Source organism: Lactuca saligna, chromosome 3, assembly GCF_052625555.1.
Source record: "Lactuca saligna cultivar CGN05327 chromosome 3, ASM5262555v1, whole genome shotgun sequence".
NCBI classification, from domain to species: Eukaryota; Viridiplantae; Streptophyta; class Magnoliopsida; order Asterales; family Asteraceae; genus Lactuca; species Lactuca saligna.
The window spans coordinates 7,736,412-7,761,739 of NC_136419.1; the positions used below are offsets into that span (position 1 = coordinate 7,736,412).

The 25,328-nt window shown below is 32.9% G+C and overlaps 1 long non-coding RNA gene across 1 annotated transcript; it reads right to left on the bottom strand.

The window, feature by feature from the left end:
* Positions 1-6,915: 6,915 nt before the first annotated feature.
* LOC145033390 (uncharacterized) lies at positions 6,916-8,095 on the bottom strand. Its single transcript, XR_013677519.1, has 2 exons — positions 7,903-8,095; positions 6,916-7,841 (listed from the first exon to the last, which is right to left on the bottom strand). It is a non-coding gene; the product is annotated as an uncharacterized LOC145033390 (long non-coding RNA).
* Positions 8,096-25,328: the final 17,233 nt, after the last annotated feature.

Sequence of the window (25,328 nt, forward strand, 5' to 3'; positions counted from 1 at the left end):
ATTAATTCATATGATTTCATTTAGTTGCATAATTCGATTATAGTAGTTTCACAAGAGTATGTATACAAGAATATATACTTTGATGTTTCGAACAACAATTCGCTAATTGGGGTCGACTATCAAGTAACAAATAAACTGATATTTTGGGACCATTTGAAGCGCAAATCCATTTGATAGGTGTATCAAATTTTTGAAAATTCGAGTCAAAATTAAGTTCTCCTAATTAATCTCATAAGTAAACATTTAAAGATTATATACTATGATATTCAAATATTCCTTCATAGAAATGAAATAAAAGAAAATAAAGAAATATGGGGAAATCAAATTTGATCGTCTAAATTGGGATTTTTTTTATTTATTTATTTTTTTTTTATTTTTTTGCGACAGTTGGCATTGCGATGTTGTTAGTATCTGTTTGGGAAATCTTCTCCTCCACATCTTTGTGGGGTTTCCACATGCATTCGATAATTTTGTTGGTCCAACTATCCCCACCCCACCCCAAGCGGGACAAATAAACCAAATGCACTATATGTCGTGAGCAAACAGTGAGATTCTAATAGAGTTGTATATAATATTAATTAGGCAAATTCAATGTGTGTTAAGGTTACATAGCCTATATTTTGCTACTCCTCACATAAACATCAGATCATGTTTCCAAGGGTACAATTAACAACTTCAATTTACCCAACTTACTGTGAATGGGTAGTGTTGTTGAAGTTTGATTATATTTCAAAACATCACATAGAGTTAGCCAAACATGAGATAGAAACTTATTATACTTGTATACTAGTCAGAGGTAATTGATTTAAGGACACTATGTAGACGTGAGATAGAAACTTGTTATACTTGTATACCAATCACGGGTGATTGATTTAGGGACATTATGTAAACATGGAAATTTCCCGAAAGAAAGTTTTAGTACCATTAACACGATCAGAAGATTTCTTGCACGGTACAAAATGTGACATCTTTGAGAATCGAGCTACTCCTCTTTGATTCCTTGGAAGATTAAAAATAAAGTTCATGGATATGTTTTCCCAAGTTCTTGTCATAACTAGAAAAATTAGGGTCAAGATTTTATTCATGTACAAACAATTTCTCTATGTAAGGTATACCCATCCCAGTACTACTCCCACCGAGCACGCTTAACTGCAGAGTTCTTATGGGATCTGCTGCCCTCACGACTTTAAAACGCATTGTTACAAATAAGGTATACACACCCCTTATAAGGAAATGTTTTGTTCTCTTTCGAAGGTGTGTGTGTATATTCGGTTGGCCGGAAAACATGGGAAACCACCATGGCAGCCAACTATGGTGGTTGTCACCTTACTGCCGCCATCAGCCACTGTGTTAGGTGGTTGTATGCCTGAAGTTTTGTTCATATGGATGTTTTTCTACATTGGTGATGTAATGAAAGCTGGTGGCCGGATTTTAGCTCAAAAACCACCACCACCACGAGGTGGTCGCTGCCGCCGTGGACGACCATCGACCACCACTGCCCGAGGTGGTAGTGGGTGGTGCCCGACTTAATTAACCCAAATTAACATGAAAACCTAATTTGGAACCTTATTAAAAACTAGTTAATCTAAAATCTTAATCTTGGACCCAATCGAAATGAGCTTGAGTTGGAAACCCTAATTAGGGTTTAAAAAACCCTAATTTTGGGAGATGTTAGTTTTGGATTGTCGGGACCCTCGTTTGGACCAAGTGGGTTGAAGTCATAACTTATGCCGATTACGTTGTATGTTTGACCTAGTGGAGTGATGGACTTAATGGATTAAGTCCTTAATGGGTTAAGTAAGTACACTTAACCGTAATCGTCATTTTATGTGAAAAAACCTAATTAGGTTTGGGTTCTTGTTGGGCCATTTCTTGGACTAAGTCGTTGTTGGCCTTCGTGGGCCAATTGGGAACAAGTTTATGGACTAAGGAAATTATTAGGCTTTAGGATAAGGCCCATTGGAAAGGTTTGGGTCAAATTTGTAAAATTAGGTCATAGGTGGGCCATAATTGGGCCTTAATGATTATGATATATTGGACCATCAGAATGCTAAGTGTATGGACTAGGATTTTGAATGGGATTTAGGGTAAGGCCTATGGAAGGGTTTGGGCCCAATTTGGAAAATTGGGCCAGAAATGGACCTTGATTAATTGCTTGGCTTTTGGACCTTCAGAGTGTGAGTTAAGGCCTTGGTCTTGGACCAAGCTAGGTTAGGAGTGGAATGGTCTTTTCACCCCAAGTATAGACTTATGGTTATGCATTGAAACCCGAATATTAACTGGGTTTTGTTTTGATATTGATAGTTCGAGGATCTGTCAGCCAGCGGCCATAGATATTTCTGCGGGACCTCAACAATGAGAGGTGATTTCCTCACTGTTTGTATGGGTCGAAGGTTCCAATGCCGACCCATTTGGTTTATGTATTGTAGGAAGACCCGGGGGTTATCCCTAAGCATTATGTATGAAAGACTAGGAGGTGGCTCCTGGCACAATGTATGCTATTACGTATGGTAGGAAGACCTGAGGGTTAGCCCTAGGCATTATGTATGAAAGACCAGGAGGTAGCTCCTAACACACTATATGCTAATTGGCTAAGTAGAATAGTATGTATGCTAGTTGTCTTTGTGATGCTTGCATGGAAGACTAGGAGGTAGCTCTTGACACTTGTCTGTAAAACCGAGGGGGTGGTCCCCGGCTTGGCAAAAAAGACCACATGGCGGCCCGTGGCATAATGGCAAGACTATGTTTTGCACATAACATTTTATTTGATTATGATATGTGAATGACATGTATGACAGTATGTGATTTATGTGCTTATGCGCTAGACAGTATCCGGTTGAAAGTGTCACACCCCCAAACCAAGGATGGCGGAAACATCCGGGGGTGGAGGACTTCATGTATAGTATCATAATCACAATGGCAATAGTAATTTAAGCAAACACAACAAACATATATATGATTGAAAGACTTAGATCATTGTATAAATTACATGTTTTCAAATCAATTACAATATGTTGACAAAACATGAAATGTTGATGCCTTAACACCCCATCCTCAAAATGCACTTTGATACTTGTTTAGTGATTTCCTGAGAATACAAGCTGTTTGAAAAAGTGTCAACACAAAGGTTGGTGAGTTCATAAGCTTTTGTTTTAGACTTGATAAAATCCTTTTTCTTGTAAACGTCATATTTGTTCCAGAAAATCCGATATTTTCCTTAAGATGTGTAACATAGTCTTATATCCAAAGACCGAAGTGTATAAGTAACATTTCTTACTTATAGAAAATAACGTAAGTTTAAATCAGCATAAACTCTTTTAAATGAAATTCCCGTAAATTCCTATGTTTGTTAATATTTTCTGTTAGTTATTATAACCATGTTATGACCTAGATGGCCTAAAACGACGTTCTTTAGGCGTCGGAAATGTTATGACATTTGTCACCTTAGACCTGCTGGTCTAGCTGTTGCATGCAGCTCAGTTGTGGGTTTGTCAATCCCAATGTAAATCTATATACAAGTATCACGCTCTCCCTCCAGGAGACTCTAGTTACAATACAGGACTTATTGGTAAATGTGAAACGAATGTCTCACACAGTCATTAACGAATTTACGTGTAATGTAATAAAAATACCTCTTTGTATAAATGTACCCTTTGTGTATGAGTGTGTTATGTAGTGTATCATAAATTATACCTATTATAGTTTAACAAACCAAGGGTAGTAGTGGTAATTTACGTAAACTATATTTAACATAGTTTATTCAAATGTTTGTATGAAATAGATGTACTTTGATTATAACAATTTGTTATCCTTTGTATATGTATCAATATCCATTTATTAACTCATGCATGTCTATATACCAAGACCAATATGTCATTTATTTTCAATAACATATATTCACATAAAGATGTACACCTTGCTCGACATGTTACAAGGTGAAATGAAATCATTAGTATTTCTCTTATTATTAACAGATTTCATTGCTGTTCTTAGAAAATTTATAGAAACTTCATAACATATCCAAATCAGAATCCATAAATTTTGGGAGTTTGGAAAATGAGTCTAGTTTGTTTATAAATTTTCCCATGATTTTTAGTGACCTAAAACTTAAGTGAAAACGTCCATAAACACAGGCTGGTCCAGTTTGGTTCTTGAAGTGATAGGCAGTTTTGTAAAAATCGCCATAAATTGTAGAAAAATCGTATAGAGATGTGCAAGTAGTCATATTAATGCTAAGAACTTGAACTACTTGCAACTTGTACAGTTTTGAAAACTAAAATGTTTTAGTTAACCAAAACAGTCTGTGAATGGAGTCCAACTTTTCTGATGTAAGCTGTTAGAAACATTTAATTGTGTTTTTGGTGATTTAACTTGTGTCCCCCCCTTATCTCAACGGTTAATTGTTTCGTTGGAGAGGTTATACGTTTTCAAAAACATGTCATATTATATAAAGTATGAACTGCATTAGTAAATAGTTTTATTTTTTGGAATCGTAACAACATACAACATATCGGAAAAAATCATTATGATTATTATATATCTGATACGTATACGTCGACAATTATTAAATTTTATTGTTGGTGGCATTGATCAAATAATGATCTAAATTTTATATTCTACATTTGTAATAACATTTAACCAAAAAAAAAGACCAACCACATAATTTAAGTATTTAGATTAGGGATGAACATTAGAACCGTCGGAACCAGAACTGGATCGGAACCGAACCGGAACCGGAACCGTAATTGGTAATAAGGTCCTGTTACCGGCTCTTCATTTTTATGAAAAACCGATCCCGGTTCTAAAAACCAGAACCGGTTTAATATTTTTCCCATTGTTTAAAATGCGCATAACTCACTTATATGAAGTCGCAATTATTTGATTTTTTTTCCAACATGTAATTTGGAGTTTTTAATTCATTTTTTACTATACAAACATATATTTTGGTTAGATATTGAATCAGATAAATACCCGAAAGAAAGAATATCAATGTTGCGTTTTTTTCTATTTCAACATTTTTTTTTGAATCTGTCCCAATTTTTTAAATGGGAATAACTCATTCATATGACGTCGTAATTACTTAATTTTTTTTCCAGCATGTAATTTAGTGTTTGTAGTTCATTTTAAGATTATAAAAGCACTTAATTTAGTTAGATATTGAATCATTTATAGATCCCGGAAAACAACATATCAATGCTACATATTTTATGTTTCAACATTTTTTTTGGAATCTGTCCGGGTTTTAAAATGCACATAACTCACTCATATGAAGTCGGGATTACTTGATTTTTTTTTCATCATGTAATTTAGTGTTTGTACTTCAATTTAAATTGTAAAAATTCTTAATTTTGTTAAGTATTGAATCATTTACAAGCTCCAAAAGATAACATATCATCTATAATATTTCAACCGGTTCTAATTTGAAAAATAACCTAAAAACCGGAACCGGAACTGGAACCGGCGGTCCAGTTCCCGGTTCTTATAATATAGGAAAACCGGTTCCGGTTCCGAACCGGTCCGGTTCTAAAGCTCATCCCTAATTTAGATATTAGCAACGATTTGTATTTTATAGACAAATTTAGAGGAAAAATAAATATTAACCCCAATTATATATAAAAGGGTTTTTAATGAATATTTTTATTTTTATATGAAATTTAGTTCTAATTATTTTTTTTAGTGATTATGTGAAATAGGATTTAAAAGGATTGGAAATCATTCATAATCTTATCTCTACACATTTTTTTCTCAACACAAACTTAAGTTAATTTTATAAGTTAAACATTTTGTGATGAAAGTTCACATGCCTTATTATTCATTATTTTTTTTAAATAATTACAATTATTATTTATAATGACAGTCATCGGGTCCATTTTGATCTAGTATAACAAAATAATATAAACATCAATGTGAACCAGTGTCCCTACAGCTATAACTATGCTTCTAATATCTGTATTTTCAACCAACATTTTTTTAGCTGCTATAATCACTACTAACATGAAATGAGAAATATGAGTTATTTATGAGACTTAATAAACATATGGCAACACCATTCATTCAATATTGTAGCAATTAAACAGAAAATAAACATACTTGGTACATTTCAAGGTGTCCAAGTATTAAGTATACATATACAAAACAATTAGTTGGCTGTCAAAGTTGATAATAATTTGGTTCTTCTAGTTCAAACTTCAAAATCTGAGCTTCTGTTTCTATCCCGATAACTTGAAGGTTTACAACTTTACATATATATTGGTAACTTTTCGGCACATACACATATAGATTTCATAGTTTCTTTAGAAAAAAAAAAGTAATTAAAAGCTTTTGCTAATTACAAAATAAAAAAATAAATTGTAGATTAAGGACATATACATACACATAAAGATTTCAAGCCGTTTAACTACAATTGCTTCTCAACCATTTGTCTTATAGGCTCACCTCCTCACCTCATGTTGTGTTGTCTCATGGACATTTCTTTTGTAAACACATTACGTGCCTAATTGGTGTATAAAAAACAAACATACTATTTTTCATGTAAATCTGAAATATGTATAAAGAGTTAATTATTTAAACTACATCATTTTACATATAATCAAACAAAAACATGAACACAAATGTCATTAATTAGCTTTTGAAATCAAACTATTTACAAATTTAATAATGAACGTTCCATTAGATAATACGTTAAATAAGTGGAAGGTTACCGACATGCATATATATACACGATCCAAGGGTTTGGTTTTCTATTTAATAAACATACAACTTATCACCTTCATTGTTTTTAGGTGTGGGTTCGGTTGGCTTATTAGATTCTCTCACCAGCCCCTTGATACTCCCAACTCCTCGATGTCATATTCAACAAGGATCAGTGAAAACATTCAAAGCCAATGAAAGATCACATATATAGACAAAAGACAATGAAAGAAACCATAAAACAAAATTACAAATTAGTAAAAAAAATATTAAGAATATGTAATCGAAGGAGAAATTAAATAAACACAAACATTGAGCTAGATAGCCTAAAGGCAGGTGGAGATGGAGCCATGTCTACATGCTAATTGTGCAAAGAAGTTGCCATGACATTTATCTGTTGCCCCTGGCCATACATGTAGCTTTGGACTTTGAAGCCATTTTCTTTTATATTTAGTTAACAAAAGACTTCATTAACAAAACACACAACAAAAGTATATATGATTAGAAGCAAAATATCAGCTTTAAAAAACAGAGTAAGGTGCAAATTACCCATGTTCCAGACTGTTGGCACTTGAAATGGCTATTTCTCTGCTTCTAGTGCTCATTACACACCAAAATTACATGTGATTAACACCCCAACCAAAAAATTGAAGATTTAATTAGAAAACAAACAATTTGATGCACTAATAAGATAATCAGGGGGAAAACTGAGAAATATAAGGGCATTAACCAAGAAACAATAACAAGTAGGGGTAAAATGGTCAAAATCGTAAAAGGAAATCCAAACAACATCTATCACAGTAAAATTACCAAGACAACATAAATCCAACTCTAATATATTGGATTGGATGTAGAAAAAAAAAATGATCAAGTTTCATATATAAAAAAAAAAAGTTGCTATTATATTGAAGAAAGATACAACTTGACTCTTTAGATTGAATCGTTCCACCTTCATCAAAGTTTTTAATTTCTATAAATCAAATAAATACATCACAAAAATCATGGAACATGGATTATCGAGTCTAGATGTAGAATGAAACCTAAATCAAACTGAAAAACGGGTTAAACTTACCACAAGGCAAAAAAAGAAAGAAAAGAAGGAAAGAGGAGCGATTTCATGCCTGTAATCGAGTCTATACATAGAATGAAACCTGCAAAATAAAAAAGGATAACTAAAAAATACAGAATCAAATCAGAAAATCAAAAGAATACCTGTGAACGTTACCAAAGATGTGTATACAAAGAACAAGAACAATGGTGGAGTTTTTTGAAAAGAGAGTTGTCAGGACTTTTAAAGAAAGGGAAAAAAGACGCCACATATATCGGAAGGTCGGCGAGATTTGAGAGATATTTGCCGATATGGGGGAAATTAGGATTCATCATTGAACGTAAGGGATTATAGCGGGTTGGGTCAAACCAATGAACGACTTCGTAAAACTAACGGAGATAAGGTTTAATTGTGCATTGACCGAGCATTCCTTGACTATTTTTACAAAATAGGATTTTCATGCATAAGTTTACTGTACACATTGCATAAAGCCTTATACCTCTTAAAATTCAGCATTTTAAGAATTAGGTAAATGCTTATTAAAGTACTAACCGTTTGCCCGCGCAAAACGGCGGCAGCGAATAGTTTCTTTCAATCAATTAGTTCCATTCGGAGACATGTTATATTTCTAAGAACACTTGCACCATTATCGATCGGTTTCACAAAAATAAAAAGTGCAATGCCAAAACCAAAAAATATTGTGGTTGTGGATTTCATGGAGGAAAAGGAGATGAAAATTTGAATTAGTCTCCAATCAACTATATTTTATGCAAAAAAATTAGGGAACTCCAATTTGAATGAGCTTTTAAATTTCAAACAATTTGTCGAAAAGAAGTGTTTCAGATTTCGAATGCACCAAATAGTAGAGAAGATATATTTTAGGAGTACAAGTTGCCTCAAAATTGATGAAATACTAATTCAATCCCTAAAAATAAGGAAATACTAATTTTAATGTGTTTTTAATATTTGTATTTCTAGCATTATCATTTGTAAGATATATATTATAATATTATTATATTAATAGTTGGTTGTACTTTAAGCTTAAAAACTTGAACGTCTTAAAAAAAAATTATTATTATTATTATATTGATTCTATTTATAGAAATAATAAGATTTCTTTTATAAGCTAGTGTGTGTGTGTGTATATATATATATATATATATATATATATATATATATATATATATATAAAATAAAAAAACTATATCTAAATTTAATCATTTTAATGGCTAAATAGCAAGGTTCTAAATAACGTAAGGTGTGACTTGGCGGCAATGTCAAGCTTCAAGCTTTTCCGAACCTTGGCTAGTCATAACGTTTGTAAGGCGTGACTTAAGGCGGTAATTTTCTATATAATTAATATTTTTATATGTATTTTCAGTTATTATTCATTTTTATACACAGATATGAGTTAAGGTGACGTTTTGGCAAAGCTTGGCGGCAGGTGCAAACCTTGGAGTCGTGGCGTGCCATGACAGAAACATGATGAACTTTTTAAAACCTGAATTTAGTAAATAGTATGTAATAGTATTTTTTGCGTGGTAATCATTATTGTAAAAATGATATTGTATGTGAAGGATGATGCCTAGACAGAATGCAACATCGAAGGGATGGGACCATTTATATACTTTTTTCTTTTTTTTTTTTTTTTTTCTTTTTTTTTTTTTTTTTGATTCATCATTGTTTATCCTTATATGTAGTTCTTTAAGTTGCTAGATATACCAAAAATAGAAATACTTGGGACCAACTCTTGCTATATTTTTTGCTAGTGCGGTATAGTTTGTTTGTCTGACTACGTCTATAGATAGAGATTAGAGGCCGAATGTGGAGATTAATTTTAGAGGGGTTGAAACCAAAACTACGTAACAAAATTATATATAGTTTGGCCCATTAAATTATCACTGAATTGAAGATCTAAGTTTTTAAATTGAGAACTACTTGCTTTGTAAAAACGATCAACTCTCTTGTGGACTTAGGTTTATTTTTTCCGATTTTATTGCTTTAGTTTTACAAATCACATATGTATGTATACATATTTTTCTTGTTATTTTAAACCTTCACATATGTATGTATACATATTTATACTTGGTAAATATGTCTTGGTTTCCCAAGTCTCTCGAAGGTTTTCCTAAGGTCTCCTTTTCTCGATTCTCCAGATACGTTTGTGACAAAATACGTTGTTATCGTCTCGCTGATGGCCACCGATTTTTTTTCCGGCGAACTTCTGTTCACCCGTCCATCACTACCCTCTCGAAGGTTTTCCTAACAAAATACGTTGTTATCGTCTCGATTCTCCAAATACGTTTGTGACAAAATCCGCAATATTCACCTGAATCCACGAAAAGATTAATGGATATGTGATATATCAAGCGATAAGGTATTTCATGTAGACTTTCTTAGATCAAAAATTGATGGGAGTGATACAGCGACACCAACAGGGGAATGTCTAATAAATTGGATCCATGAAGTCCCGCTAAAGGTGAACTGTTTTATGTGGAGGGTATCTATGGACCGTATCTCCACTGCTACTGCCCTACTTAAGTGTGGTGTACAAATTGGGACCTCTATATGTTCATATTGCGAGTCGGAAGATGAAGACGTCAACCATGTAATACTAAGATGCCCAATGGCCGCCAAGGTTTGGGAATGGGTGTTCATTTGGTGTGGGCTACCTGGAACAAAGTTTGGGTCAATTGGTGAGCTTGTGAAATTCTTTTCACAATGGGGAACATGCCCAAATAAACGGAAAAACTTAATTAGCATATGTTATGGAAGGGCTTGGCTCATTTGGAAAGCAAGGTGTGATCAGGTTTTCAAGAAGACTCGAACCTCCTCTACCATAGTGGCGGATATGGTCAAATCCATAGTCTTCTCATGGATAAAACACAGGAGAGTCAATTGTAACTATTGTTGGGTCGATTAGTGTATTAATCCCTTTCTTTGTATGTAATTTTCTCCTCAAAAACCTTGTATTTCCCTCCTAGCACCTTGCTAGGGGTATGTTTTGTTTCTTTTTAATAATATTTGTCGGTTCCAAAAAAAATATGTCTTGGTATTAGTACGAGTACAAAAGTTAAGGCGAGTGGTGTTGAGCACCTCATCCAAATACTTTTCTTTCTTCTTTGCCATTCGGAAGCTACAAACCAAAGATTTAGAAAAAAAATGTGCCGTGTTGGGAGCAATTCAGCCGTCACATCCTCTTTGCGCAACTCCTTACACCTCATTCCTCACCGCAACAAACACTTGATATAACTCAAAGACAAATTTATAAAAATGGTCCATGTGGTTTACCAAAAATCACAAAGTCAGTTCCTGCTAAATTTTTTTTATGCGAATGGTCCTTGTGGTTTGCAAAACTTGCAAAGTTGGCCCGCCGTTAGAAAATGAATATGTAAGGGTATTTTTGCCTTTTCAAGTATAAAATGATTGAATTCGTGATATTTGATAAAGCAGAGGGACCATTTTGAAATTTCTTTGAAAAAATGAATTAATCTGCTGAAAGAAAGGGGGAGGGTTCGAACTCTCAACCCCCAACAACAAAAGCCTTAACCAATTGAGCTAATTGTTCACTTGGTTATAACTTTCTAAAACTAATTTATATAATAACGAAAACATTAATACTTCAATAATAAATAAATTACAAAAAACAATTTTTTTTTACATATTTTTTTTTTAAATAAAACAAAATGTATTTTAATCGTATTACAAATTTGTATGTATTTTTATGTATTTATTTTACGTAAAATATATTTTTTTTATTTCTTTAAAAAATATGTTTTTGTATAAAAAATATGTTTTTGTAAAATATACTTTTTTATATTTTTCAAATAATAATACTTAACACTACTGATATAAAAAAAAACTATCAATTCTTTTGGGTCACTAACTATAAACTACGTATTTTATCTTATTTAAAATACATATTTCATCTTATTTAAAATATATATTTCATCTATTTTTAAATACATATAATCGAAAAATGGAAAATTGTTATATGTATTTAAAATAACATAAAAAAAAACATTTCCGATTATATATCTTATTTAAAATACGTATTTTATCTTAATTGCAAGTTCTAAATCATATAGTTGAAATGAAGAAGAAAAAAAATAATGATATATCTTTTTGAAATAACGATAATTAATAGTACTTTTGACATAAAAAACGTATAAATTGTTTAGATGTATAACAAAATCGCTGTTAATTAAGTTGCTTTTAATACCTATAACCAAAAAAACGGTTTTAGAACTAAAAAAATATCTTACAAAAACATATTTTTTAAAGAAAAAAATAATATATATATATATATATATATATATATATATATATATATATATATATATATATATATATATATATATAATTTACGTAAAATAAATATATTAAAATACAAACAAATTGTTTGTAAAAAACAATTTTTTTATAATATGACTAAAATAAATTTTGTTTTATTTAAAAAAAAAATTATGTAAAAAAATTGTTTTTTGTAATTTATTTATTATTTAACTATTAACGTTTTCGTTATTATATAAATTAGTTTTATGAAATTATAATCAAGTGACCAATCAGTTCAATTGGTTAAAAATTTTGTTGTAATAAAGAGGTGAAGGTCTAGAGTTCAAGCCCTCCCCACTTCCTTCAAGCAAATTAATTCAATTTTTCAAAGAAATCTCAAAAATAATCCTTGTAGTTTATCAAATATCACAAATTCAATCTTTTTATATTTAAAAAAATAAAAATGCTTTTACAGATTCAGTCCCTAACGGTGTTAGTAAAAAGGGCAAACTTTGCAAGTTTTGCAAACCACAAAGACCGTTTGCATAAAAAAAATTTAAGAGGGACTGACTTTTTAACTTTTGATAAATATAGGGACCATTTTTGTAATTTTTTCAAACTCAAATATATACATCCTTCGCATGAAAAAATACAATTTAATAATGTCAAATATTAAGATCTTACGAAAAACACATATTGCAAGTAAAAATTAACCTTTTTTACAATTATTTTTACTTAAAAAATAGTGTTTAAATGTTTGTATTATTATACATATTAAATATAAAAAATGAATTAAATGATGTTTTGATTATAAACTTAGTTCATCTGATCTATTCGTATAATGGATGTTACATAATCACCACGCACTAATTTCTCCACCATTAGTCACCATAAACATTGAGGATGGTGTTTATGTTTATGGTTAGTTGTTAGCTACACCATAAACATTTTCATTATTATGTATAAAATAAAAAGCATGTTTACAAATTAAACTTATTATTTATTTATTTGTATTTTTTTTTATCTTCAAAAGAATCTCCTAAGATGTAATCAGCAAATATTATTTCCCCCAAATAAATGAAACTTGTTAATTTGTTTTCAAAACTTAAAACTTGTATATTTTATATTTTAGAAATTAAGTCTAACATATAAGGCTAGTGGGTGTACTATTATATTTGTCACGGTCAACATAAACACTACGTTATTTTTGCAATATTTTAGCTAAAACTTATCATTTGCATGGAGTGGGTTGTTACACTTGTAATGCTAATTTTTTTTAAATCAATTTAACAAATAAATATTGCAAGCATATTATTTTTTAAAAAATTAAATTCCATTAAAAAAACATAGAAATTCAAAAAAAAAATAAAAAATAATAATAATAAAAACGTTACAAAACCACTAGGAATTGAGAAACATCACACTATAAATCCAAACACACAGCCCACTAGAAATTAGAAGACAAAAACTTCAAATTTGACGCCATTTGCGGCACTACCTCACAATTTGCCAAAACTTAAAAAAATTGAAATCTTTTGCAGTTTCATCACGGTAAGTCTCAAGAGCATTATCTAGCAAAGTATTTTCATTTTCACCATTTCTGAATTCATGCATCAGCCTACGAAACACAATGGTAAACCGAGTTGCGAGTGCGTGTGTGTTTCTTCATTTGGCGTAGAGTAGATCTTTTTTTCGAGGTTGAAGGGCTTGGCGGTTGTATATATCGGCGATTCTAATCCAAAAAGTAGTCGTAGGGTTGTTATTTTTGTTTGGATCTTCTGCTACATCAATCCATGAACGAGCGAGTAATATATTCTTCAGTTGACCAAACAATAGTCATTTCCAGTGATAAGTTGTAGAAAATGATTTTCTAGTGATAAGGTGTAGAAAATGATGGAAAAAGAAAAAAGTTAATAGAATAGAATTAAGGGATTTGAATGGGGTGAAGAGTGAAGAATAATAAGGGTGTTTATAGTTGAAGATTGAAAGTTTAAATTTGAAATTTAAAAAATAAATAAATAAACGATTATATTTTTTAAATTGTGTATTTTTTTTTTTTTTTTGGGGGGGGGGGGGGGGGGGGGGGATTATATTTTTTGAAAAATGAGAATTAAATAATCATGAAAAAAAGGAAAAATCAAACATATTCCAATATCTCTTATCGGTGAAACCTAATCGAGCGGGCAAGTTGATGGGTGGGCCTAGTGTGTGTGCCGAGGATGTCGAGGCCACTGTTGAGTCCACACCCACCAGCCTAAGGCAAGTTAATCATCAATTTTATTTTGGACGGTGCTAAAAAAACCCCAAAGGGGTTTTTGATTGCTTAGTTTTCTGTAAAAACATAAATCAATAAAAGAAACTGCAATAAAATCTTTACATATTAGCTACATAATCGATTTAATCCTTATATTTTTGTTTTATTCAATTAAGTCCCAAAAACCGGTAATCGTATTCAATTTAACCATTTTACCTGATCAACAGGTCATACAACTTTCAAAAATTACATTTTTGGGCCAGATTTCAAAATTTATTACAAATTTTGTCAAAAAATGTACACTTTTAGCCCAGTTTTAAATTTTATTACAAATTTGTTCCAAAATTTACCCTTTTCGCCTACATTTTAGAATTTTGTTATGAATTCATCATAACTTTAGTTTTTTTCTCAAAATTTTGTTTCGAATATGTTTTTTCTTTATAATATCATATTTATACAAAGAAAAACATATTTTCACATACACAAATCTTATATTTTCTATATAAAAACTTAAAAAAAACAAAAAAAAACTTTATATATATATATATATATATATATGTGTGTGTGTGTGTATGTATGTATGTATTAAGTACATAAATATATACAAATCCGTTTTATAAAGAAATGTATACAGACATGTATTTTACAAAAAAAGTATATATATATTGTCACAACTAGCAAAATTAGAGTCGAGACTTATTTCATGTACAAACAATTTCTCTATATAACCTTGTTGAAATGGATTATTTTAATTCAAAACGACAATATTATATGAGTACATACATGCTTGCACCTAGAATCTAGTTGTAATAACCTCTTATAAGCCCTGGTTTGATCTAATAGCTAAACCAAAAACCAATTGTTGGACCTCTGCTTAGAGGTTCTCGACCCAAATAACCCTAGGCTGAAAATAATTTATTTGGGCCATGTCAAACCCAAGAACCCATATCCCTAAAAAAGCAAACCTTGTATGAGTGGAGGGTGTTTCCGGCCACCCAAAAACCGAAAACCCCATCTTGAGCTAGCAAAATCGAATATTTGGAGGCCTAACCCAAGAGTTGACTAGTGATGACACCTCATGACTTTGCATCCTTTTATCTAGCAAACAACCATGCTTAACGAGTGTTTAACCATCAAAATCCCATGTGAGACACCTAAGTAACCATCATGTATCAAGACAAGGTCCCATCCTTCCCTCCTTAAGAACTTGCGTCCGATGGGGGAAGGATTCCCACTCTCGCCATCTTTACTACAACTTCCTATCTCTCCCATTTGTTCTCTCCAAAAAAAAATCGGGCAAAGAACTTCAAGAATCGGTTCCTCATCAAGTGATTCTTAGCAACTTGGTATATATTTTCGAACTAGCCTAATGATTGTAAGCATGTTATGTTAAGATCACCATGTTTACACACATTTTTTGTGTGTTATATCCATAGAAACATCAACCTTTTCAAGAGGAGCTTCAAGTTCATCACCACCATCTTAGGCTCAAAATTTTCTCCATCATCTTTCCTACCACACACGAAAATCATCAGGGTGAGCTTCATACCCCCATGTTTTCGTATTTTAAATGCTTTTAGGGGGGATACAAGTCAAAACCCGTTTACCCATTGGATATTTGCATGCATCCACTTATTTATGTAAAATTTTATGCATATGATGTTGAAAACCTCATACATACACACATAAAAATCGTGAATTACAAGCTTGATATAAGTTAGAATGGGTTTGTCCATCGGATGTTTGCATGCACTATGATTGTTTGTTGAATATGGAGTAATTTCTTGTATAGAAAGGTTGATATAATTTGTTAATTACATAGAAATCGTGACATATGTGATTGTCAACACTTTTCTTACTCAAAAATCGGGCATAAAGGTTGATATACTCAAATATAACAAGAACATATGTTTACAAAATACCAAATATGTTTTGATCTTTGGATATTTTCATGTCCTACTTTTACAAGTTAAAAATTTGTATAAATATAAAAATGTTGAGGTCATTATACGATTCTTTTTTATAAAAATCGTGAACTGTTAAGGATAGCCAACTTAAACTATGTTGGTGTTACAAAATTTCCACCGGAAAATATGAGATGTGCAAAAACTACAAGTTTCTTGGAGATTTTACTAAAAATAAACTATCTAGTAAAAATGGTCGTAATTTTGACGTCACTATTAGATAGGTTAAAACCCAAGAATATTATGTAAATTTTATAACATATATTATTACTAGACATACCTACTATTGACTATTTATATAAAGATTTATAAAGAGTTTACACAAAAGAGTATACAAAATAAATTAATGACAACAGAGTTTGCATGTCATAAAACACATGTCATAAAATGTACGTCCGGAATCTGATAAAACACGTGTTGTAAACTACCTGTCATGAAACTCATAAAACGTGTGTCATAAAACATTTGTCATGAATTTTTCAATATTGAAACCATTTCGTTATACAACAAAAAGGAGTCGTAGATCGCGTAAATCTGTTAATGCTCTAGTGAGACATTCACTTCACCGTACCTACCGAGAGTACATTTTAAGTTCTGAAATATAACCAGAGTCTACTGGAGGGAGAGCGAGATAGTTGTGTATAGATTTATACGAGGATTGACAACCTCACACCTGAGTTGGTTGCTACAGCTAGACGGGCCGGTCTAGGGTGACAAATATATTACCTATTCTGGTGCCTGAAGAACATCGTATAGGCATAACATCCATATCAAGCATGGTTATATAACTCACATAGGGATTAACAATACTATCTTGGCTTACGGGGAGTATACTATCTTTCAATGCACTATGGTTTACATTCTAGTCGTAGGGTTTAAGACTACCGTTTTCATACATCAGAAAATATTGGATTTTCTAGGAACTTACATCTTTCAATCACAAGAAAAACAAACAAAGTACATGCATACATACATTTTAAATCCTTGGTGTAAGACTTACAACTTATTTTTATAGAAAATATCGAATTTTCTGGACACATACAAACCATTTTCAAACAAAGAAGATAAAAACCTTTTCATACAAATATGCTTATGAACTCACCAACATTAAATGTTGATGCTTTTCAAAATCACTTGTATTCTCAGGGAACCAGTAACAGGTAATCAACTTATTTGAGATCAAGTGATGTTGCACTATGGAATTTTAATTTTTGTCACTTTTGTGTAACTTATGAACAAATACCGTATGTAAACTATGTAAGTTTGTATTCTCAATGTATATTGTTTGGTTGCTATGTTTCATTTATATTCAACTGTTATAATACTATACAATGACGTCATTGCCCCCGATCGTTTCTGTTATCCTGGTTCGGGGGTGTGCCAGATTGGTATCAGAACATTGTTTATAGTGAGCTAGTATATCTAACCATACAAGATATACAACTATAAATATGATGGGTCAAAACTTACCAACTTTAAATCAAAATCGATCTAAGAACAAAACATAAAGAAATAAAATACTATAAGGGTATTTTTGGCATTTTATCTACTTTCTTGTGCTTATATTCTCATATAGACACCATGGCAGGTTTCTGAAGGGTTTTGAACATTCTAACACTCTTAAGGTGTAGATACAACCCTAGAAACCTTGGATCTAAGTTTTACTAAGATACATGCAAATTTGATTTTCCAAGGTTCTTAACCTAACTAGCACGGCATGGGGAACTTTGAAACATAATAGCTAGTAGAAGAACATACATTTTTGTTGCTTGGATTCCTTGAGAACCTTGTGAGTGTAGCACCTCAAGTGTGATGCCTCAAATATCTCACACAGCACCACAACACTTAGAATAACCTTGAGAGAAGTTCACTCACACTCAAAATTGGCTAGCCTTCTTGTTCTTCACTTAATAGTGCCATTTTTTCTAGTCATGGGGTTCTTTTATAGTTGTGTCACAAGTAGGGTTACAACATGTAAACCCTAATTGACATGGATTTCCATTTTCCATGATCCATGGGTTTATAACCCCCATGGACTATCCATGGAGCACCTTATGGTTTTTAGCCCAATTCAATAAACCATGGATCATTAGCCCACTATATAAGAATGGATGATTTACACAATCAACCTCATATATTTAATTAGTCTCTTTTTGATCACTTAATTAATTCCAAATTAATTCTTTGATCAATACGAATTAAATAATATTATTAATATATTAGAACTTATAATATATTAATAATCCTTAACTGTCCTTTCTCTTATTTAGTCTATCCAAGTGTTGCAATGCCATGCAACCCAAATGGACCATGCCAATTGGGTCAAGTACATCCCAGAAATAGTTATGAACTTAGACACCTAATCCAACAGTTTCCAGCATCCAGGAGATCCTTACTTCCCAACCAGGGGAACGGAGGATGGATCGAGGAGATCCTAGAGGAAGAGCTTGAGGAGGAGGTAGAAGAAGATGAGGAAGAGAAGGATGAGTCGGACGCGGAGTCCGAAGTCATCGATCCTCCTTACATGGCTAGAGTACCTGCACACCGTTGGGGCTATAATGACCCTACGCCTTCATGGGCATACGACCTTGAGAGATGGAGCCGACACCAGAGGCAACGCCCGCCTTTTGGGATGGAGCGAGGGTTTTACGACCTTCGTCATGGACGACCCGCTGATCGAGCCCTTCCTGTAATGATCCATCGAATCTCAAACATTGGTGATCAGGCTCAGATAACAGCGAACCAAGTCATGGAGATGAGAGTTGTCGTGGAGGTCACCGACGCCCGCACTCGAGACCTCGAGAGGGATTACTACCCTATAGAGAGAATCATCGAGGACCTTACTACCGCATGAGTGGAGGTAAGGGAATATCAGCAGAGGCATGCAACACTTGAGGAGAGAGTGCTCATCGTCGAGCGTCGATTGGCTGAGCTGCAGGGTGCCTCTACTTCATCCCAGGGACCACAGTGGACTACTCGTCGAGAGTAGGATTCATCCTACTCACTACTTGTCATAGACTAGGTTCATGGGTATGCGTTGGTGCTACCCTTTTTCCATTTTATGTAGGACCGACCCTATGTCTAAGTGATTACACTATTCGGAGGGTCGTTATGCTATGGGATTGTTATCTTGATAGACCTTATAAAGGTCAATTTTCAAAAATTTATGTACCACTACTTTATCATTAATGAAACAAACATGTGTTTTATTTATGGATGTTGTTATCTGCTATGTCTTATCTGTTCATCTTTATTTGGTATAACATGATTTCAATTATATGTACAAAGTAACACTAAATAACCACTAGCCTTGACATATATAACTACAATGTTTCCTTAAAATAGTGTCCAAAACATAAATCTTATCAAAGACTTCTTGTCAAATCCAACTATGGCAGTAAAATGCCGCCCCGAAAGTACAACAAGCGCAAGAACACCACAGCGGCACCACCACCACCATCGCCTCCACCACAAATGGATTCATCTATGTTTCAAGCGGAAGTAACTGATGGGTTTTTGGTCATAAGACATCCTATGTGCTCATACAAACCCTAATGCTTGGATCTAGGTTTCTCTATTGTACATGCTTTGAATCCAAGACTATAAACCCTAATTCTAGCATACATATAATCATATTAACATGAGAATAAGTTTATAGTGTTACCTTGATTGTTATGTAGCAATAACAATCCCAAATCTCCTTGTATTGACTTTGGAATGCTTAGAGTCACAAGTGTCACTCCTCTAATGGTTCACAAACACCATAAGCAAGAGGATGAAGAGGAGAGAGGATGGAGGCTCCCAAAAACGTGTAGAAACCCTTACAAGAAGCTTAACCACGTTTTTTAGCCTTAAGGGGTCTTTATATAGTTGGGCTATTAGGGTTATCTAACAAGGAAACCCTAATTTGGATGCTTAAGCCCTAAGCAACCCATAGACTCCTTTTATCAAGCCCATGGACGATTTCCTTATGGGTTTCCCATTAGAATTCGTCCATCCTTTAATACAAGGCAATCCATGGCCCAAATTGCAATTATCTTATAATTACAATTCCAGTCCCTTAAGTTTAATTAATCTCTTTTAGTCACAAAACTAATTACCAATTAATTATTGACTAATATTAATTAAACAATATGATTTCTCCTTTAATATATTATTCCCATAATATATTAATAAATCATATTTAATCCTTACTCTCCATAATTCATCCTATCAAGTTGCTTTGGTGAAGGCAACCCAAAAGGACCATGCACCATCGGGTCAAGTACATACCAAAATAGTTATGGACTTAGACACTAATCCAACAGTCTCCCACTTGGATAAGTCTAACAACTATTCTGCGTATGACTTCAGATCCCGATCTGCAATCGTAGCTTTCCAAAGCTGCTGTCAACTCTGATCATATCAGATACGCGTGTCCTTAGATAAGGGATCATATATTCCTCCATTCTAGATATCGTATGAGATATGATTTCAAATCATTCTCTTTGTACTATATCTCGATTTCCGATTTATGACGACAGACTAATTGAACAAATCAAATTAGCCCTAGCCCGACCGAGCATTTACGTATGTCATCACTAAACCATCGAGGGGCCCAAAGATATCGCTTTTATCCTACTTTGGATAAAAGGAACGGATAAACTTTGATACAATGCTCGCTTGCACTCACTCACCGAATTACACACAACAATATGTTTTATAACACCAAGTTACTGGTGCGTTTACATATTATCAATGTGCAACCGATTCACAAGATACAACTCACACATCTCGGTTTCAAGAATATAAGATGTTATCGTCTTACTAATCACTCGTAATACAATTCATGGAGTGATCCAAGTGAGCGTGGGTTTAATCCAATGCTCAAATCATATTCATAAGCACTCATGAACGTTGCAGCAAACATTTGCTTATGTCTAATACTCTTCTAGACAATCCACACACCAATTCACGACAGTCTTCATTCATATCTACTTCCAACATATGAACGACTGTGGCCTGTTTGAATAATTCGATTATTCTTAATAAACTCAATTATTCTGGAAGTCAAAACATGCAAAGTGAAACACAAGAATAATACTAATCCCATATGGCCTCAAACCTTTGAGTATAAACAAAACACGTTTTATTTATCACCATATCGATTACTCATTATTTGTAGTTTCGGGTAATCAACTTTTTACTTGAATCATTACACTTGTCTCATGCTCCTAGCATGCACACAATGTTTACCTATGGTTCTTACTTTTGTGAAATAGACAAATTGAACACATTTCCAATCATTCTCATTTCACAAATCCAAATCCATTTTCTTAAGTGTAAGAATATCAAATTCTTGTTACTTATAGAATATACTAGATTCTAACACTTTATGCAACGATCCTTTTGTAATGTCACTGCACCAAAGTCTCAAATACTATTGCCAATGATATTACAAAGTCCTCTATCGGAGATTGTTACAAGACAATTCCTTAGATATGATGTCTCTCTCTCAAAGTACATTCCTTTGAACATCCTTTTGCATAAAAGTTTCTAATCTAGACATAGATTTTCAATATTTACTTCCCAATATGGACACGCTTCCATATTTTCCATATGACAACTCATTCTTAATAGAATCTTATCTATTCATAATGATGTCGATATTGTCCATCCAATATGGAAACATTTCCATAATTTCCAATACTATACTTCCAACTACTCACAAGCGACCAATCCTCGTCGAACTTTGGATTGTCCTTTGATAGTTGTTTAATTATTTTAGTCAAAACCGATTCTAGTCCCTTTTCCCTCTAAATGCGCTAGACATTTGGAAAATTTTAGAATGGTAAAACATTAAATCATTTGCAATCGATCCTATACTCGAAGCGTATGGGACACGACGCATAATGTTTTATTTTCTATGTTCTCAAAATTCGAATTGTGAAGAGGAATGCCGTAATCATAATCGAAATTTTAAGAACACACTATGTACTCTTGACTAAATTTATTAACATTCCACAACCTAATCCTTTATATTTGAAATGAAGCATAATATTCTCTCCCTTAATTATAGCAAAACAACTTTATAACCCTTACTACTTTGCAAGGTTTAACTCTTGTTTTCTATAATTAATATTGCCAACTTTGCAATACGTGCCTTAATAATCATACAATCATAAAATTTATGCTCCCACTATCATGATGATTATTATAAAACATAACACTTATAATCCCACTAGCTTCGACATGTATTAATAAACATCTTAACTTTCAGAAAAACAATACTTATTGAATTTCTTAAGTTCATGTTTCTAATACTTAGTGCTTTGATAATCTTTTATCAAGGCTTCTTGAACTTGTACACCTTTGCCTTTGATAGTTGATATGTGTGTCTAAACAATTAAGACTAATTGCCAAACCTCCCAATTCAAATTATGGAAAGGGATACCGTAACCATGATTGAATTCGATAATGCAATTTTACAATCACTATCTTTTAAAATCTTTCTTAGTGAAAGCATTTCCTCACAATCATTTTCATGAAGGTGGAAATCTTATGACACTTAGATTTAAACGGTGTATGTGTTCCTATCCATGTGAATTTGTCAAAACCAACGTTTACGACAAATTCAAACTCATACGGATCGAACTTCCTTAATCTTGATTTCTTGCCTCATGGTAGCACAGTTGCCCACCACGTCTTCCAAGTAGTTAAGCATCTCACCTTTTCCTATCAATGTACCTTTCATTGATTAAGGTGCTTTGCCTTTTATGCATTCAAAATGAGAACTCATAGGACTCACATGCATAATTAACTCAATTGGAACAGCACAGAATCAAAATAATGTCAACACGATAGGTTGTAAACCTCAACTCGTGTGCTAGTGATGATCGATTAGGTTTATTTGATTTGTTCTTGAAACTATTCAAGACCATTAAGACTCCCACTGACTCCTTGACATATAAGATTCTTTTGTCAAAAACATTTCTTGACAAACAAATATTCAAGAGTTAGTGTAGCTTATATCAAAACAAAACACTTCATAATTTTGGTCTTAGTTGGTCTTTGTCTTATCCAAGACATCACAACTTTCCACAATTGATGAATGTTATAAACCTTCTTAATACTATTCACTCAATGTCACAATCTTGACTTTAAGACTTGTTTTTGGAACGAAGTATGATTGACTTCTTGATTTGACCATTTCTTCAATCTTTGATTCCTCTTCTTGGACATACAATTGTACCAAGACTCATTAGAGGATCAATTGAGATATGGTTCTTAATCATTAAGACCTATCATAAAGCATAAAAGCTACTCTCCCTTCTTCTTAGAATGGAGAAACTCTTATCTTTCTGCTTACTTGATTCTTCTTATTCGTTTTGCTATTGATCTAAACCCTTTAATCAATTCAAAATTACACTTAATCTTGTAAGTGTAATCATATTTACTAAGCCTTTAGTAAATCATGACGAATATCTTTGTTACCCTTATGGTGAACTTGATCAACACACAACTTTGTGTACTCGATCTCCTAGTCCTTCACTTGACACTTTGTCAATGAATTAGTCCAATTTCCAAATACGAAATTTCTCATTCATCGTGCATCCACGTTGCATGATTCCAAGTTTCTGTCCAATTGAAACTTAGGCGATGAGATACTCTCCCTATTTGGTAAATTCTTGACATTTCCATAAACAACATAACTAAGAATCATATCCATTCGTTGTAGAAATATGCAAACATCAATTTTCATAACAATTTCATTGCAAGGAAGTAAACAAATAAATAAGTTAAACAAAATTTGTTTTATTTATAAAAGCAGCGGAAAAACATTTGTCCTTACAATGCAAAATCTATTGAAAACTATGTAAAAGGAAAATTTCTAACAAATCTATCATAACTATCTAAGCTCAAAATCCAATCTTCAAGTCCATGAGATCGAGATCCATCTCTTGTGATTAGATTCATATTGCTCTCTTATCAAGCTTCCTTTCTTTTCATCGATCCTACAAAACATTCAAATGTAATCTTATCACATCATGTATTAAGAATCAATGAATAGGAACTTAATGGAGTTAGATAGTGGATTCTTACCTAAAGCGTAGTCATACTTTTGACTCTCCCATCTCTTAGATCTCTTAGGTAAATAGGGCAACTTCGTCTCCAATGCCCCTTCTCTTGGCAATAAAAGCAAATTGACTCCTTTGGAACAACACATGGAACTACTTCAGACATCGCCTTTCTCTTATGATCAAACTTTTCGATCATTGCATGTCTTTCATTGCCATTGTCTATATCCATAGAGGTCTTGAAGGGAGATTCACCAATCAACTTTGTTTTTCTATTGCGCCAAACCATTGCTGATTCAGCAGCAATAAGCATGTAGGTGAGATCTATAAGGTTCACGTCGCGGTTCATCATATAGTACTCTCTTACGAACTCACTATATGAGTTAGGAAGTGACCGAGGAACCCAATCAACAGCCATCGCTTCACCGACAACGGATCCCATCATTCTTAATCTATCAATGTGTGACTTCATCCCTAAGACGTGTGCACACACCGACTTGCCCTCTTTATGTTTACTTGCCAAAAGGGCTTGAGTGATATTGAACTTTTCAATTTTACAATCTTGTGGGTTAGGGAGAATAATTGGAGGAGGAGGAGGAAGTGAAGCATGATTTCTTGTTCCTCGATCGAATCGTGGAATATCATCTTCATGTGGAATGCTTGTTCCACGGGATTGAGAAGACCATAGTTGTCGAACTTTGACATCGGGAGAAAAACGAATTCAAGTTAGTTGATTGATTGAGTCCTTGGTAAATCACCCAAATGAAATTCCAAGGCTAGGACCCAACACAATATCCTACAACTCGGGAGAGGGATGCCGTAACCCAAATGCAGAACATTTGAAGGTAAGTGAATGACGATTCACTAATTTCCACCATGAAAAACGAAAAAGAAATTTAAGTTTTAAATCTATGAAAACTCCTAGATCCTTTGAGATTCATTGAACATTTCAATGGCATGTTTAAATCTCGATATGCCCCTCTAGTTTGTGACTGGGATGCCGAGGATCACAAAGCGGGTGTGAATAACCATGCAAACTA